This window comes from Monodelphis domestica, chromosome 2 (genome assembly GCF_027887165.1).
Source record: "Monodelphis domestica isolate mMonDom1 chromosome 2, mMonDom1.pri, whole genome shotgun sequence".
Lineage (NCBI taxonomy): Eukaryota > Metazoa > Chordata > Mammalia > Didelphimorphia > Didelphidae > Monodelphis > Monodelphis domestica.
The window spans coordinates 372793826-372809795 of record NC_077228.1 but is presented as its reverse complement, the minus strand read 5'-3'; the positions used below and the strand labels follow the sequence as shown (position 1 = coordinate 372809795).

General features: G+C 39.1%; 1 long non-coding RNA gene across 2 annotated transcripts; it reads right to left on the bottom strand.

Annotated features, from left to right (window-relative positions):
* Nucleotides 1–1324: 1324 nt before the first annotated feature.
* LOC103101560 (uncharacterized) lies at nucleotides 1325–15657 on the bottom strand. 2 transcript variants are annotated; one of them, XR_462827.3, is made up of 7 exons: nucleotides 15412–15657; nucleotides 10834–10954; nucleotides 9114–9238; nucleotides 7725–7786; nucleotides 6236–6410; nucleotides 4176–4292; nucleotides 1325–2403 (listed from the first exon to the last, which is right to left on the bottom strand). It is a non-coding gene; the product is annotated as an uncharacterized LOC103101560 (long non-coding RNA). The 2 variants fall into 2 exon arrangements; XR_008916638.1 differs by having other exon boundaries at nucleotides 9114–9215.
* Nucleotides 15658–15970: the final 313 nt, after the last annotated feature.

Sequence of the window (15970 nt, the reverse complement as noted above, 5' to 3'; positions counted from 1 at the left end):
CACACTTTTTGACTTTGACAGCTTTTTCTGTCAGGAAAGGGTCGCTCTTAGTGTGGCCCTTACAGCTTCTCCTTTCCTTTCCCCCCTCCCCCAACCGCCTCCATCGCCTAAGCACTCCCTTGGAACATACATGACACAACCCTACAATGGACGACGTTCAGGAAGGTCAGGTTAGGACGAGGAAGGTGAAGCTGCTAGCCGAGTGGTGGAAGATTTAGAGGAATGGAGGGGGAAACCAAAGACCTGCGTCTCTTCCCCCGGCCAAACCCTCCAGATCCCTGGATAGGAGGATGTCTTATCTATTCTTCACGCCCCTCATTCCCGCCCAGTCCCAGATTCTCCCACATTTCGCTCAACCTGGACAGAGTCCTCCTACGGCGGGGTCAGACACCGTGGCAAAGATAGATATAAAATGCCCAAGGCGGGCTTGAGTTTCTTTTCCCATCAGGCAGGTAGCGCATGACAGAGGACTATTCCCACATCGGGTCCTTGACATTCTTCCACTTACTCTTGCAACCTGGGAACCAGGTCGGTATGAATATATCTGTCCCCTTGTCACATATCTCCCCTTCTCCCCCCACTCTCCAACCCCCCCACTTCCCTCTCCCTTGAAGGCCCTCTGGAGCAAGGACCAGTCTTAGACAGGGTAGGGGTAAGGGAGAGCTCCCTGAAGAAGCTGGGGAGAGTTGGGGTGGGGGTGGGGGGTAGGGTGTATGCGATAATCGCTGCTTATAAAGCAACATTGTGAGTGCGATGTCCTGCCCCAGATTTACATAAAAGTAGGATCTCTGCCTCATCCGTGATCTTGAAAGGGTGCTTGAAGAGATGGCGACACTCTGCAATCCTAATTAGTGATTTTTGTCCCCTTGTTACTGGGCTCAGCATCTCATGCAAATGAACTCTTCATTTCAGCCACCATTACCCCAGCTCCAGAATTAACTGACTCTTATCTTTAATGATATGCTGCTGAAGTTCCCCGAGCCCGGCTAGCTTTTTATCTTGATTACTCTAATCAATAAGAAATGATAGAGTAGAATTATAAACTCTATTGGCTTTTAAATGTTGCCGACAAGCCCTCTAGATGCCATTCCCGTTCATTGTTATTTATTAAAATGATCTTCAGCTTAACAGCGGATGCAAATAGAGAAATGAACAAGAAAAATTAAACGCAGGACTTATCCCAAATGCATCTCCAAGCTCCCCAAATAATCCTTTCCTATCGTGTCTCCTCCCTGCCAACCAGGTCAGATTCCAGTTTACTTGAGCTCAGGAGGTGAGCAAAAGTACAGGATTTTAAATAGGAATTCAATTTCCACCCCCCAAGGCTCCAGACAAACAAAAATGAAGGCACAACCAGATGTTGTGTTAGAGTCGTTTAAAAATATCTATTTGTGAAGTTTCCAAGCACAACAGAATAGTTTTTCCGCAGTGAGCAAGGCACGGTGGCACACAGACACACACTGGCATACAATCACCAATGTTTACTCGGGAAATGTTCCCACTTCTCCCCACCCCCACCGAACAACATACACTCAGAGACATACCCAAATGTAGATGCATTTAGGAACACTCAAAGGCAAGAGATTCAACTTTTTCTCATTAAATCCTTCTGAGAAAAAACAAAACAAAACAAAGCAAAACGTGGATGAGGTGAGCAATGGGTGGTGATATACAAAATACTCCTTTAAATTGTTTCAATTCCAAAAGGATTTTAACCAATAAAATAAATGAGTCACCCGTGCTATAAGGATCCAACCTCTGCAACCGGGTCCGGTTATTTCTGTGGGTCCTCCCAGGTACAGCACTACCTGCCGCCATCTGTCAGAATACCTCAATGTGCTGCTCTACTGCCTTCCCCTTTACTTAAAACCCACTGAGGCAGACGTGGGTGTCTGGATTCTGAGAAACCAGACATCTTTTGGGGTTCACTGTCCCCAAACTTGGCTTCTATCTCAGAGAGACAAGTGGTGAGGTTCGGTGTTTGGAGACCTTTCTCCAGGCAGGCTAAGGATGCAGGGCGTACATAGTCGAAAGGGCAGTATCAAGACAATTCTTTTTCTTTTGTCTCTTTTCTTAGGTGCTGCAGCAACTAAAAGATTGTGTTGTGCCTGGTCTAAAAGACCAAGAAGTCTAGACAGTCTTTTAGTGACCTTTTGGGAACATACTCAGGCTCTACGAAGCAGGTGCGTGTGCCTGTGTGACCTGCACAGTGCCAGGGACTTCTGATGAGAAAATTCAGGGTAATAATAATAAAGAAAGAAAACAGCCAAAACAAGAGGAGAAGCAGCAACCCCCGCCACAGAACGTAGTCCCGGCCAGCCCATTCCTGAGTGATGAGTTAGCCACCTTTTCTTTTGCTTTTACGATGCCAAGGCTTCCAACTTATTTTCTGGACGAATAGATCTGAAATAAAGAGCCAACATGCGTATTGCATGTATATTTGAACACATAGCTAAATCAACTAATAATAGTATTCTGTGCCTTACCACCAACTCTCTACAAGAGGTTTGTGAGGGATGGGATGACAGAAAAGCGGAGAACATTGTATCTCCTTTGAGCTAAATTTTCTTTTCTCCCGTTTCCCCCCTCAATAATGAAGACTTGTCTCCTATTATTAGGATACCCTCGGCTATCTAGGCCTTTACTGTCTCTCCCTACGGCAAGCAAGATTCTCAGGCTTTAGAGTCTGTAACCTGTACCTAAAGACCCAGAAACCTACTGTGGCCAGCCAGCCTTGGGTTTTCTGAGGCCAGCAAACTCTCCTACCCTTCCTGAAGGGTCAAATAAACAAAAGAATTAACTCTTTAGTAAATGGAATAACTGGAGCAAGAGGGATAGGGAGTGAGGAGATTGGAGGCTGAGAGGTGAGATTGGAAATTCGACCAAGGTTAAGCTAAAAAGAAAGGCGGAGACAGTATCCTCAGAGAGAGAAGTTGTGCAAAATCGACAAGAGAAAGTCTTTTTTTCCCCCTCTCGTCTAATGACACTTGGGGGAAGGGCTGAATGTAGCAAAATCATGTAAAATTTCTGTTCTTAGCAACATACTTGTTATTAGGAATGATGACTAAACCGCCAGGATTATTCTGGACTTTAAGTTATCAAGAGACCACTAATTTCACATTAAAGCCCATTGACTGCCACGGCGTGATTGAAGGGTTTTTAACAATTAACATAATCAGAAAATGAGCTGAGATAATTTTGATTCAACTCATTACTTTTTAATCATGTATTTCTTTTAATTAATATCTTCTCGGTGAAAAATAGCAAAAAGCTGGGTTCTAGTGCTGGTCCAAGCCAGATTTCGGTAGTGAAATTGACACATCTAAGCATTTCACCAACAGTATTAATCGCTTCTCCATTGTGGTCTGGGGAAAAACAGAGAAATCTTGTCCAAAAGTCACCATGTTGTTTTGAAACACAACAATTTTTAAATGGGTGGAGGGAGCCCCACAAGCCACAAGGGTTTAATTTGAATTGACTTAAAAAAACTGGACACTTTCTCAGTTTGCAGCCAGAGAATGACATTATTTTAATCGGTAGTAGAAAAAGAGAAAAGGAGGAAAAAGAAGAGGGAAAGCCTTTCTGAAAAGAAAAGTGCTCTTGGAGAGAAAGGGTTGGAGGTGAGGTTGGATGCCTCTTCAATCCAAATAGAGGGAGTTGGAAATGGTGCTGTTCTAGAACATTAGCCATTTTCCTGGCAATTGTCTATGTGGTTAGTTTGAGAGCTTCCTAGTTTCCATTCACCTCCCCTTTGCTTGATTCGGGTGAGGTCTGGTCCAGGAAGCCTGTTCTGCAGTTAGGCTGAAAGGTTAGGATGCTCCTTGCCAGACTACCAACCACAATCTGTTCTCAGAGGCACTTTCCCCTCCAGACACCCTATGGGGTCCAAGTTCATTTTGCTGGGAAGAAGGCAGCATGGATACAGGAGACAGCCATGAGCTGTGGCCCCAAAGGAGCTGACCTTTCTTCTGGGCAAAAATATTTGAATTTTGTTTTAAACTGCCCCCCTCTTCACTTCCCTATCTTTCTACAGTCTTCAACCTGTAACCTTCCATTCTACTCCAACAGAAGGATATCTTCAGAAGCACAAATCCCTCCTATACAAAAGAGATTTTCTTTTGGTCATGTCCCTTTGAGTCATAAGAACATATCAGAGATCCTGACAAGTGTTTCACCTGGGTGTTGCAGCAATGCCTTTGATTCAGGAAAGTGGGGTCTCTTCTTTTTGGTGGATAACGGTTTATCTAAGTAGGAAGCCACACCAGCAGAGAAAAGAGAAACAAAGCCGACCCCTGGTGGAAGAAAAGGAAACTTTAAAAAATCAGTGATTTGCACGCAGACAAAAAAGGTAGGAAAGGAGAGGGAGGGAGAGCCTAGAGGGAGTAAAATAGAAACTCAGAGCAGCATAGTTTGGATTTTTATGTAAAGGAATGGAGAAGAAGGGATCAAAATGGCTCAGTTCTTTCTATCTTCTGTGGACTAGGAGGACTTAGACTTGGATCAGTGACCTTGAACATTATATCCCTTTATCTTTCCATTTTTTTCCCCTGTTACAGGAGGTTAGATTTCATGGAATGAGTACATCTCTTCTGGCTCTTGTAGCTATTGTTCCAAATCACTAATAACAAGATAAATAAAAATTTAAAAACCCTCAGATTTTACCAGACACTTAGCAAACTGCAAAGATGCTGAAAGAAGGGAATAGTCAGTGTTAGAGGTTCATCCTTGACTCCTCACTTCCATTCATCCCACATAGCCAATCCATTGTCAAATCTTATCATTTCTATCTCTACATCATCTCTTTTGCACCTCACTTATCTCCAGTCACATAGCTAACCACCTTAATTCTGGCCCTCATAATCTCTTTTCTGGGCTATTGCAATAGTTTTCCATTTGGTCTTCTTGTCTCCAGCTTTTCTTCACTCCAATCTATCCTCCACTTAATTGCCAACATGATTTTTTTCAAAAGCATAGATTTGACTATCTTATACTCTCTACTTGGGGTGTATGGGGTGTTCAGGGAGGGGTAGTACCTCTGGTATGGAGGGCTTGTCGTGCCCTCCTAGGGCAGCTCTTCAGCCTCTGACCCTCACCTGACACCTAGCTCTCACTTGTGGCTCCCAGTAGTTGCTAGCATGTGGCAGTGGCCACACCCCGGGCAATGGCTTTGACAGGCCAGCTAAACCTTGTGAGGGTAGCCATTGGGTTGTAGACCCCTGGTGAACTAGGGCTTTGCTCACCCAGCATGTGAAGACTGCTTTGGCTGAACAGACGGAAGAAACCAATAAGAAGGTTCAACAGCTGAGATGGCAATGCAGCAAGGCACTGTGGAGTGCTTAGGGCGTGTTGGAGCACAAAGGACAACACGGCCATCCAATGCAGCTGAGGAAGCCTCCAGGTGTAACTACTTTTTGTGCCAATGGACCCAGGCTTCCAATGCGGAGAGAGTGGGACTGTCTCAGTGCATCGACTTTTCCACTTAAATCTCCTTTACGCACAAGTATCTTTGTGCACACTCATCTATCTTATAGATGATAAAGCACAAAGAAAAGTCATTCTTGGCTACCTAGAGACTACTACCATTATTCACTACTTAATAAATTCTAGTGATTCCCCCCTCCCATTTTTCCAGGATCTCTTTATAACCCGGCCCTTTTTTCTCTTTTCAGCATTATGTTTTACTTCCCCTCCAGGAACTGCATCGTGTGAGATCTACACTGGTCTCTTTGCTGGTCCTCAAATATATTTCTTCCCCTTTGCTCAAGCTTTTGTACTGGCTGTCTTCCATACTTGGTATGTTGTCTTCTTACTTCTTCTTGCTAGTTTCCCTGATTTCCTTCAAGACTCTCTTCTTTAGGATGCTGTTCCTATCTCCCAGCTGCTGGTCCCTTCCCTTCTGATATTACCTTCCCTTTACCTCGTATATATCTAGAAGATAGATAGTCAGACAGGCATATAATTTATTAAGTGCTCACTACATCCAGGCACTGTGCTAAGACTCTGGGAAACAAAATACAAGTGAGCAAGATAATCCCTGCCTTCAAGGAATTTATATTCTAATGGAGGAGAAGATGACATGCTTAAAATTGCTTGTTTACTGACTGCCTGGAAGGACAGGTTCATTAATGCATTGTTTGTCTGTAGAGCTCTGAATTGGTCCAATCATTCTGGGAAACAATGTGGAATTATGCTAAGTGTAAAGAGGGGAACTAACTCCAATCCTTAGAACACTCACCACAGTCAGTGGGCTGCAATATTTAAGAGGAAGCTTGGGGAGACTGCTTTCAGAAATGGATTATGGAGGGGACTTTTTTCTCTTCACTGTAGACCATGTGTAGATAGCCTCTAACTCCTTTCTTTGGTTTAGTGTATCTTGACAAAAAGCCTTACAGTTGGCTACTGAGCAGGATCTGAATGCACATAAAAAAGATTGAACAGATGAAGGTTCTTTTTCATCCTTGGAAGCTTGTTGTGAGGAGGAAAAAGACATACTGGAAGCCTCCAGGTAGAAGGAAAAGTAGTTGCAGTGGCAGCAGCTGTCTGCTCTCCCCACCTATTCTCTAGGTGGCTTTGAATACATGGGGCTACCTGTTTCTATTTCTTGTTTGTATTTTTTTCCTGTTTCTAGGAGTATAGAAATGAAATGAACCTTGTGAAAGATTGGAAGAGCCACCAAAGGTCAGGCAACTGGGAATCCATAGTAATCTGCAAATAGCTGCAGTCTACTGAGGAACCAGCCCTGAGCTGTGACCTGATTGGACCAGCCCAGAAGTGACAAATTTGCAGTGGAGATACAATGAAAGCAAAAGATTTTCTAGTTCCTCGGAGACACCACTTGTTGGAGGGAATGTTTTATAGCAATTTTAATTTGAAACCTGTTCTGTCTAAAGAACTGACTGGGTTTGTCAAGGGAAAAATGGTCCTTGGTTTGGAGTAGATGATTTTATATCTTTGCTATATTTTCTCAGTAAATATTCTTTTATAAAAATGAATTACATATATTGAGGAGAAATCAGCTGGTTGAATTGATATTGCCTCTGGAGATATTAACTGACGATTGATTTTAGGGAGAAATCTTTTGATACTTTGAGTCATATATTGTAAGAGAAAGCATTAATTCATGATCTTTATGGGAAATGCCAGCTTTTTTGATTAATATGTTTAGTATATCTATTGGATCGTAGGGAAACATATTGGATGGAGGTTCTGGAGCAAAAGTATTAGGACACTCCCAAACCCTTCAGGGTTATCCTCAGAACTCTGAGGGAAAGAAAAAATGTCATCACTCTAGGCACCTGACCCACTAGTCTGAGTGTGGTTTGGGAGAATGGACCCAGACCTGTGTGTTACATAAGAAAGTGACTAAAAAGCCCAAAGCTTTTGAACTAGAGATCCCACTGCTAGATATATCCTATTAAGATCAAAGTTAATATAAAGAATGAATTCTACCCCTAACTTAAATATAAGATCAAACACTTTGATTCCAGTAATCAAAATGACATCTTTTGCCTTTCATTCAATAATCAAAACCTTATAATTCTTTCAAAGTGATTACTTATTCACATTTAGCTTATGCTTTTGATGGATTAATTCATTCTAAGTGTCCAAGCTTTCTCAGATTATACGAATTGGGTTGGTAATGGAACCTTATCCTTACAATAGAAAGGTTCCATATATAAAAAAAATATTTATATTAGCACTTACTGGAATAGCAAAGTAGATACCTGTTGACTGTGGAAAGACTAAAAAAATTGTGCTCTCTTGATCATAATGAGATATTGCTGAACTGTAAGAAAAAATAATAGGAAGAATACAGAGAAGTATGAGAAAACTTAGATGAACTATTGCAACATGAAGTAAGCAGAATGAGGAAAGCAATATACATGATGGTTAGCAACAACAAAAAAGAGAATACTACAAAGTTATAAGGATCAATCTTGACCCAGAGGAAAAGATATGAGAATGTATCTATTTCCCATTTTTTTAACCTTTACTTTCTTAGAATCAATACTAAGCATCAGTTCCAAGGCAAAAGAATGGTAAAGGGTAGGCATTTGGAGTTAAGTAATTTGCCCAGGATTATATAACCAGGAGGTGTCTAAGGCCAGATTTGAGCCCAGGACCTCTCATCTCTAGGCCTGGATCTTTATCTACTGAGTCACCTAGCTGTCCCCTCTCTTCCTTCTCTACACAAGTGGTGGACCATGGGTACTTTTCCCCCACTTCTTTTCTACATTTATTAGAGGGGATTATTCTCTGAGTAGGTAAGGGTAGAGAAAGATATTGGTCATGCAAACATAAAATAGATCAACACAACATTTTAAAAAGTAAAATTTACTTTTAACAACATGTATTAAATATCTATGTTACATGCAAGACTCTTAATTGAAATCTAGAGTTTTTATCATCTAAATTCCTCTCATCCAACTTCAAGTGAAGTGGCATAGTTTCTTAAGAGTTGATCCTACACTAATGCATTGTTGGTGGAGTTGTGAACTGATTAACCATTCTGGAGGTCGATTTGGAACTATACCCAAAGGGCTATCAAACTGTGCATACCCTTTGACCTAATAATGCCACTCCTGGGTCTGTATCCCAAAGAGATAATAAAAATACAAAAGTATTTGTAGCATCTCTTTTTATAGTGGCAAAGAATTGGAAATCAAGGGGATATCCATCAATTGAGGGATGGCTGAACAAATTGTGGTACATGTTGGTGATGGAATGCTATTGTGCTATAAGAAATGATAGGCAGGATGATTTCAGAAAAAGGTGGAAAGATCTGAAAGAACTGATGCAGAGGTAAATAAGCAGAAGTAGGAGAATGCTGTGCACAATAACAGCAATAATGGATGATGATTATCTGTGAAAACCTGGCTACTCTCAGCAATGCAATTATCTAGGACAATCCTGAAAGACTTATGATGGGGATGCTGTCCACCTCCAGAGAAAAAACTGTTGGAGCTGTCTTTCACATCAGTGCATTGGTGGTTTTATTTACAAAAATGACCAATATGGAAGTGTGTTTTGATGGCAATAAAAATAAAATAAAATATTAAAAAAAAAGTTGATCCTAGACTAACTTGTTAGGTTTATGTTTGACACTTTCCTACCTGCTCTTTCTGGGTCTCCCTGTTTCCACATTTAGTGCTTAGTATCTTCATACCGGTCTCTGGCCACCTAAAAGTCTCTCATTTTGATATCAAACATCTTCCCTGGGTTGTGAGATTAAAATAAGCTGATGAATATGAAACACTTTGATTATTATTAAATATTAAATATTTAAAGCACAATAAAATTATTATATATGGCACAACAAAATTATTAAATATTAAAGGCATAACAAAAATGCCTACCACTACCACTACTACTACTATTACTACTAAACTACTATAGTTACCAGGCCTTCAGTCAGGTGATTTCATTCCCTAAAGAGAATTCCTATTCTCTTGCTGAGCTCAAACAGTATTTACAAAGGATTATAGGGGTATATTGGTAAATGTTTAAAAAGTTTGAACCTGTACTTTAAAAATTTGTTCTGTATCTGGTTTTCTTATGACTAGAAACATAACAAAATAATAAGTCACGCCCTATTTAGTAGCAGTTGCTGATTTCTGTGTGTAAATGCTCATGCTAAAACTTTAATAACTAACTACTGAAGTCAATTAGAGCTGGCTCCAGCATACCCCTGAAGATGACCAAAATGTATGGTTTAGGACTGAGTCTTCATTGTCTAGTCCTCCATTATACACATACTTATCTGTGTATAAATATTATAAATATACATATACATGTATGATACATAGAAATACATTATATGTGCGTATGTACATTTTTATCTATATATTTTCAACTTTGAAAATATATTTCTATTTTTTGTCTCTATCTCAGGCTCTAGAGTTCATTGGTATAGGAAACTTCCTATGAGAAAACTATTCTGAACTCCAATTATTCTGCAAGTTATAGTCTTAGAGAATTGCTTAGGGCATTAAAAGGTTAAATTAATTAAACTATTTGTCTAGGATGTCAGAGCCAGTATACAAACCAGGTATTGAATTCAGGTAAGTCTTCTTCCAATACCATGTTACATCTCACTAATTATATAATAACTTGAATTATAACTTTTTCTGTACTTGTCTTCTCTCTTTCTCCATACCTCTCTATTAGGCTATAAGCTTTTGGAGAGCAGGAATCATTAGGAGTTTATGCCTTTGCTTCTCTCACAATACCTAGCATAGTGTCTTGTGTAAAATGCTCAATTAATAATTAATAAATAAATTCATATCTTTTGAAATTCACTTTTTTGTACCATAAACCAGATTCTTGTCTTAGTTGGGTTCAGGACCAATATGGTTCTTTCTCTAACCCCTTCTAGAACTAGTTTAAAGCAGGCTGGAATATATCTCCAGAAGGTTCAATCCCTTTCTCTTTGGTAAATTCCTTCTGGAGTATCCATTTTATGAAAAGATCTAGATTGGTGATAGCAAACCTTTTATTTTGTTTTATTATTTTGATGGCAAACCTTTTCAAGGGGCAGGTGATGTGAGACTTCCTCAAGTGTTTGTGAAGAGGGGAAGGGGAGCAGTCTGCCCACATCCCTCTGGCTTTCTAGTAATGAACTCTGGCAACTCTGTGCTGGTGTGATAGCACATGCCCACAGAGAGGGCTCTGAGTGCCCCCTCTGGCACATGTGCTATAGGTTCACCACCACGGACCTAGGCTGTCCTGCCTTTATCCCCTTGATGGTCTCATTCCTGATTTTCTGGATTTCAAAGTAATATTTCTATTGTTATATTTTTCTATAACTTCCCTCAGCACCTGAGGCTTCCTCACCTTAGAAAAACAGTGTGCAATTATCCCTGCTGCCTGCTCACCCTGCAGTGTCCTTCCAGGTGAATTCTTTCTGGAGGTTCCATTTTTGAAGCCCAGATCAATGAAAACCAAAATTATTCTTCTGGAAAATATCAGAAACAGATGAATTAGAAAAGCAAGTATAAGAATTTATACAACTTGAGGGGAGTGGGAACCACCTGTAATCCATTCAGGCAAAAGTAATGGATCTGGAGGACATGGCAAAGAGAGAGAATCCCATATCCATCAGGCTTTTCAAAAACTATGATTGATGGAGAGAAGAAACTTATCACCACATTTCAACACACCATATAGGAGAATTTCCCAAAAATATTGAAAATGAGGAAAACTTGCAAGTCAATAGAATTTATAGGATAGTAACAGGAGCAAACCCTAAATTTAATTCACTTAGAGCTATAACTGTCAAGCTTTAAGACTGTAATGACAAAAAGATGATTTTACAAGCAACAAATAAAATATCATATATCAAAACCCCATCAACTTGGACTTACAAGGTTTTTCTATTTTCAAAAAAGTGTCTCTGGAAAGTTAAGACTTGTAGGAATTCAAACCCGAATTAACTCTCCAAAAAAGTTGTTTTCTTTTCAAAGACAAAGAATGATCATTTAATAATTCAGATAAGCTTCAAAATTTTGTTGGTTGGAGTAATGTAGATTAAGGCAAATTTTATTATACAGAACCAACAAGAGCATAGGTCTTGACATGTAATATCCAGCTAAGTTATAAAAATGAATTCTTTATTACTCAGATGAACAAGTGAATAACTCAAAACATTATCATTGTTGGTTTTACAAACAAATGAAAGACAAAGAATATGGAGGGGGAGTCAGAGATTTTTAAGCTTTAGAAAAAATAAAACATTATATAATGTAAGAAATATGTTTATTGTATGTATAATAAAATTGTTAAGAGAGTAGTACTAGTAAAATAAGATGTTTTCTCTTCTAACAAAACAAATAATTTAACAAAATAGTCTAGCAGTAAAATTAAATTTAAAATGTTAATCTTTAATGCAAACTACAAAAATCTTTTTGAAAATCTTTATAAATCATTTAGAAAAAGAATTATCAAATGGCCAAAAAATATGTGTGGGCTTAATATGTCTAAGAATGTGTAATGTAGAAAACTATAAGGAATTGACACAAATTTAGAGAATAAGATTCTTTCTCCAATACATACATGGTGAAAGCATGTGTAAAAGCAGTTCATGAAAAAAGTACCAGAAATTATTAAATAACCAAATGAACAACTAGTCAAAATTTCTCAGAATTCTAGAAATACTTAAGGTAAGTTAAAAACAACAATGAGATTAAATGCTAGCAGGGCTTTGAGAAGTAGGCACACTATTATACTCAAGATGGAGCTGTGAACTGGTAGGAAAACAATAGAATGCCATACAATAAGATCTACAACATCATCCATAGCTTTTAATTCAATGATCAAGTTTCTAGGATTATACTCATTCATGCAGATGATCTCACTAGAAAGGAAGTATAAAAAGGGCCCAGGCTAGAGCCTTGAGGTAACATTCATTCTTTGAGATTATGAAATGGATAAAGAACCAGCAAAGAGACCAGGAAAGTATAAGACAGGTAGGAAGAGCATTGAGAAAGATCAATGGCACAGGAGCGAAGAGAAAACAGTATCTAGTAAGGAGAGAGTGGTTAAGAGGGTATATTCTGTAGAAATGTCAAGGAGGATGAGGTCTATGAAAAGATCATTAGATTTAGCAATTTAGTAATTACTGGTAACCTCTGAGAGCAATTTCAGTAGAGTGATGAGGTTGGAAATGACATTTCTGTGGAATATGAGAAGAGATGGAATAAGAGCATAAATAGAGAAATTATTCTTCTTTGGTCAGGAAAATAACTATTTTATTCTTTAGGAAAAAAGCAAAAAGGAAGAGAGGATGGGTATCAATACAGAGAGGTTTTGAGATGTGGAATAGGACAGATGAAGGATCTCACATTAGATGGATGCCCCATATTTTTTCTCAAAAAATGAGGAGTCAAAGCTATTTGCTGGAGTTGGAGAGTAAATAGTGATGAAGTATTGTGTGTGTGTGTGTGTGTGTGTGTGTGTGTGTGTGTGTTTGTACACAAAGGACTCTTAAAGAAGTCCTACTCCAAAGCCTCATCATGACAAGGAGGTGACACTGGATTCTTGAAGTCATGCAGGGTATACTCAGGCTAATCCTACTTTTCAAAGAAACATTTGAATCCAGTATAGAAATAGTCATTGCCAGTAGACTGGCCACTTGAGAAAGAAGTAATTCATGAAACAAAGAAAGATACAAAATTACTCTCAGTATTGGATGGCTCCTTTCCCATTCTGCAATGAAAGTAAAAAGCGATAGAAAAAAGAACAGAAGGACTAAATAGCATCTGGTCAGACGATCTACAAACATTTACTGATCTGCTGGTGTGCTAAATGAGAGAGTCTTTTCTAATGACCAGCAAAAAGAACATATTTCTGGAAGAAAAGAATTATAATGATCTTAACATTCTTGCTATGAAATGAAAACAGACAACAAAAAGATGTAGCTAAATGGGATAGCTCATAGATTCTCCTTGAGCAACTAATCCCAATCAATCAATTGACAAGTATTTATTAAGTACCTATCATAAGCCAGGAACCATACTAGGCATTTTGGATACAAAGACAAAACCAAAATTTTTGTCCCAATCCTTGACAATCTAACTGGGGAGATCAGCTAGCAGAATCAGGAGAGGTTTCATATAGAAAGTGGCACTGAAGCTGAGCCTTGAAGAAAATTAGGGATTTAAAGAAGTTGAGATGAGAAGGCTAGCACATTCCAGACCTGAGGGGATAGCCAATGAAAAGGCATGGAGAAAGAGGAAGGAATGTTGTATATGAATAGGCCAGTTTTGTTGGGCTTTAGTGTAAGTGAAAGGAAGATAATAAGGCTTAATAGGTATAATGGGAATGTTGCATATGAATAGGCCAATTTTGTTGGACTATAGTGTATGTGAAAGGGAGATTATAAGCTTAATAGGTATAAAAAGGCTTAAAAGGTAAGTTAGGGACCAATTGAGAACTTTAAATGCAAAACAGAAGAATTTATATTTGACCCCAGAGGTGATGAGAGACATTGGCAGAATGGTATGGACAGACCTGAAGTTTAAGAAAATCATGTTGGAAATAAATAAAGAAGTGAACAGAATTAGTGGGTTTTTCTTTTTTTTTGCAGGGCGTGTCAACAATTTTTTTTTAGTAGACAGAAAGTTGCCTTTTCTCACTCCTATCTCCTCAATCCTTCTCATTGAGAAAGAAAGGAAAAACAAAACCCCTGTTATAAACATGTATCATCAAATTCCTGCATTGGTCAAGTCCAAAAATATGCCTCAATCTGCAAAGTAAGTTCATCACCTACCAAGAAATGGACAGCATGTTTTATCATGAGTCTTCTGGAATCATTGTTGGCCCTTGTGTTAATTGAGTTTCCAAGTCTTTCACAATTATTTGTTTTTACAATGTTGTTCTCATTGTACAAATCATTCTCCTAGTTTGGTTCACTTCACTCTGAATCAGTTCATACAAATCTTCCTTACGTTTCTCTGATACTGTTCCTCAGTTAATTTCTTATAGAATAACAGTATTTCTTTACACGTATATGCCAAAACTTGTTCTGTCATTGACTAATTAGTGTGTACTCCTTAAGTTCTCAATTTGCCCCTTCAAAAAGACCTGCTATAAGTATTTTTGTTCAGTTGTAGTCTATTTTGCTTAGGACAATTCACTTCAGTTTCCTCTCACTTTTTCCTCTCCTCCCCTTTTTCTATTATTTCTCTGTTGTGTGAAATGGATGTCTGTACCTGACCGTGTCTGTATTTTTCCTCCCTTTAATTAGTTTAGATAAGAGTAAGGTTTAAGTATCAATATTCATCTCACCCTTTCCTCCTCATTTATATAGACTTATACTTGCTGAAATAGAGATGTAAACTGAGGAAAACTACTACTGATTGAAATAGAGAGGTAAACTGATTTATACTATTTCTTCTCGAAATGACTGCTGTCCTCTGGCTTGTGACTATCGAGCTAAGGGAATCTGAAGCTGCTTACTTGAAATGGAGGTAGAAATGAGAAATGCTGAGGGATGCTGATACACAGAGATGCTGATACACCAGGGTACTGCTATACAAGGGAACTGCTCTGGGGTTTACTCTGGGGTTTGCCTACTAATCCCTACTGATGGCTGATGGATCAGTATATCTTTCTAACCTCCTCCCCCCTTCTCCAACCCTCTCCTCCCTTGCCTCCTCCACCTCCCAATTCTTCTTGAAGCCTTTGACTTTTTCCTCCCCCTCCCTCCCTCCCCCCCCCCCGAGTGAACTATAAAGATACTCCTTTCTTTTCCTTTTCAAGTCAGGGGGTTTATTGGGATAACAGGATGGGAAACCGAGGTGAGAGGGATGAGGATGTCCCTAATCAAAATGAGGATTATTAGGGCTTGGGAAGTCACAACTGTGGCAGAAGGGACAGTCAGAGATGGAGGACAACAGCCTTTTAAAATCTTACTTCTTCATAAAATCAGCAAGGTCTCTCAGCTTAACCCCAGAGAGAAAACAAAGTTCAAAGACTCTCAGTTTCTCCTGGCCAGCTCAATTCTCAAATAGACCACCAACTCAAAAGCCAAATTTCTCCTTCTTGTCAACTTCAACTGTCCAAAGCCAGAGAACCCCAAAACCAAGTCAGCCCCACCAGGGTCTTTCAGCCAGGTTTTCAACCTCCAGAGAGAGAGTGACTCCAAGTCCAGTTCCCCTCCCCTTGGTCAGCTCAACTGCCACCTCCTGGGAACATTCTGTTTTGGAAACTCTTTCTTTTGATTGACAGGCCTCCATTTTTTTGTACTTGGTTTACAAGTTCTCTCTCTCTCCAGCCTCTACCACATTGCACACTCTATTATTATTAAATTATTTTAAAAATTAAATTCAATAACTAAAATTATTAAGATAATTTCTTCCATCCTTCCTCTCCATCTCCCCACAGTGATTTCTCCTCCCCTTCCATTTTTCTCTTAATATCATCAAAACATAAGAGAGCTATTCCCAGGTCCTATGTCCAGTTATTAGACTCT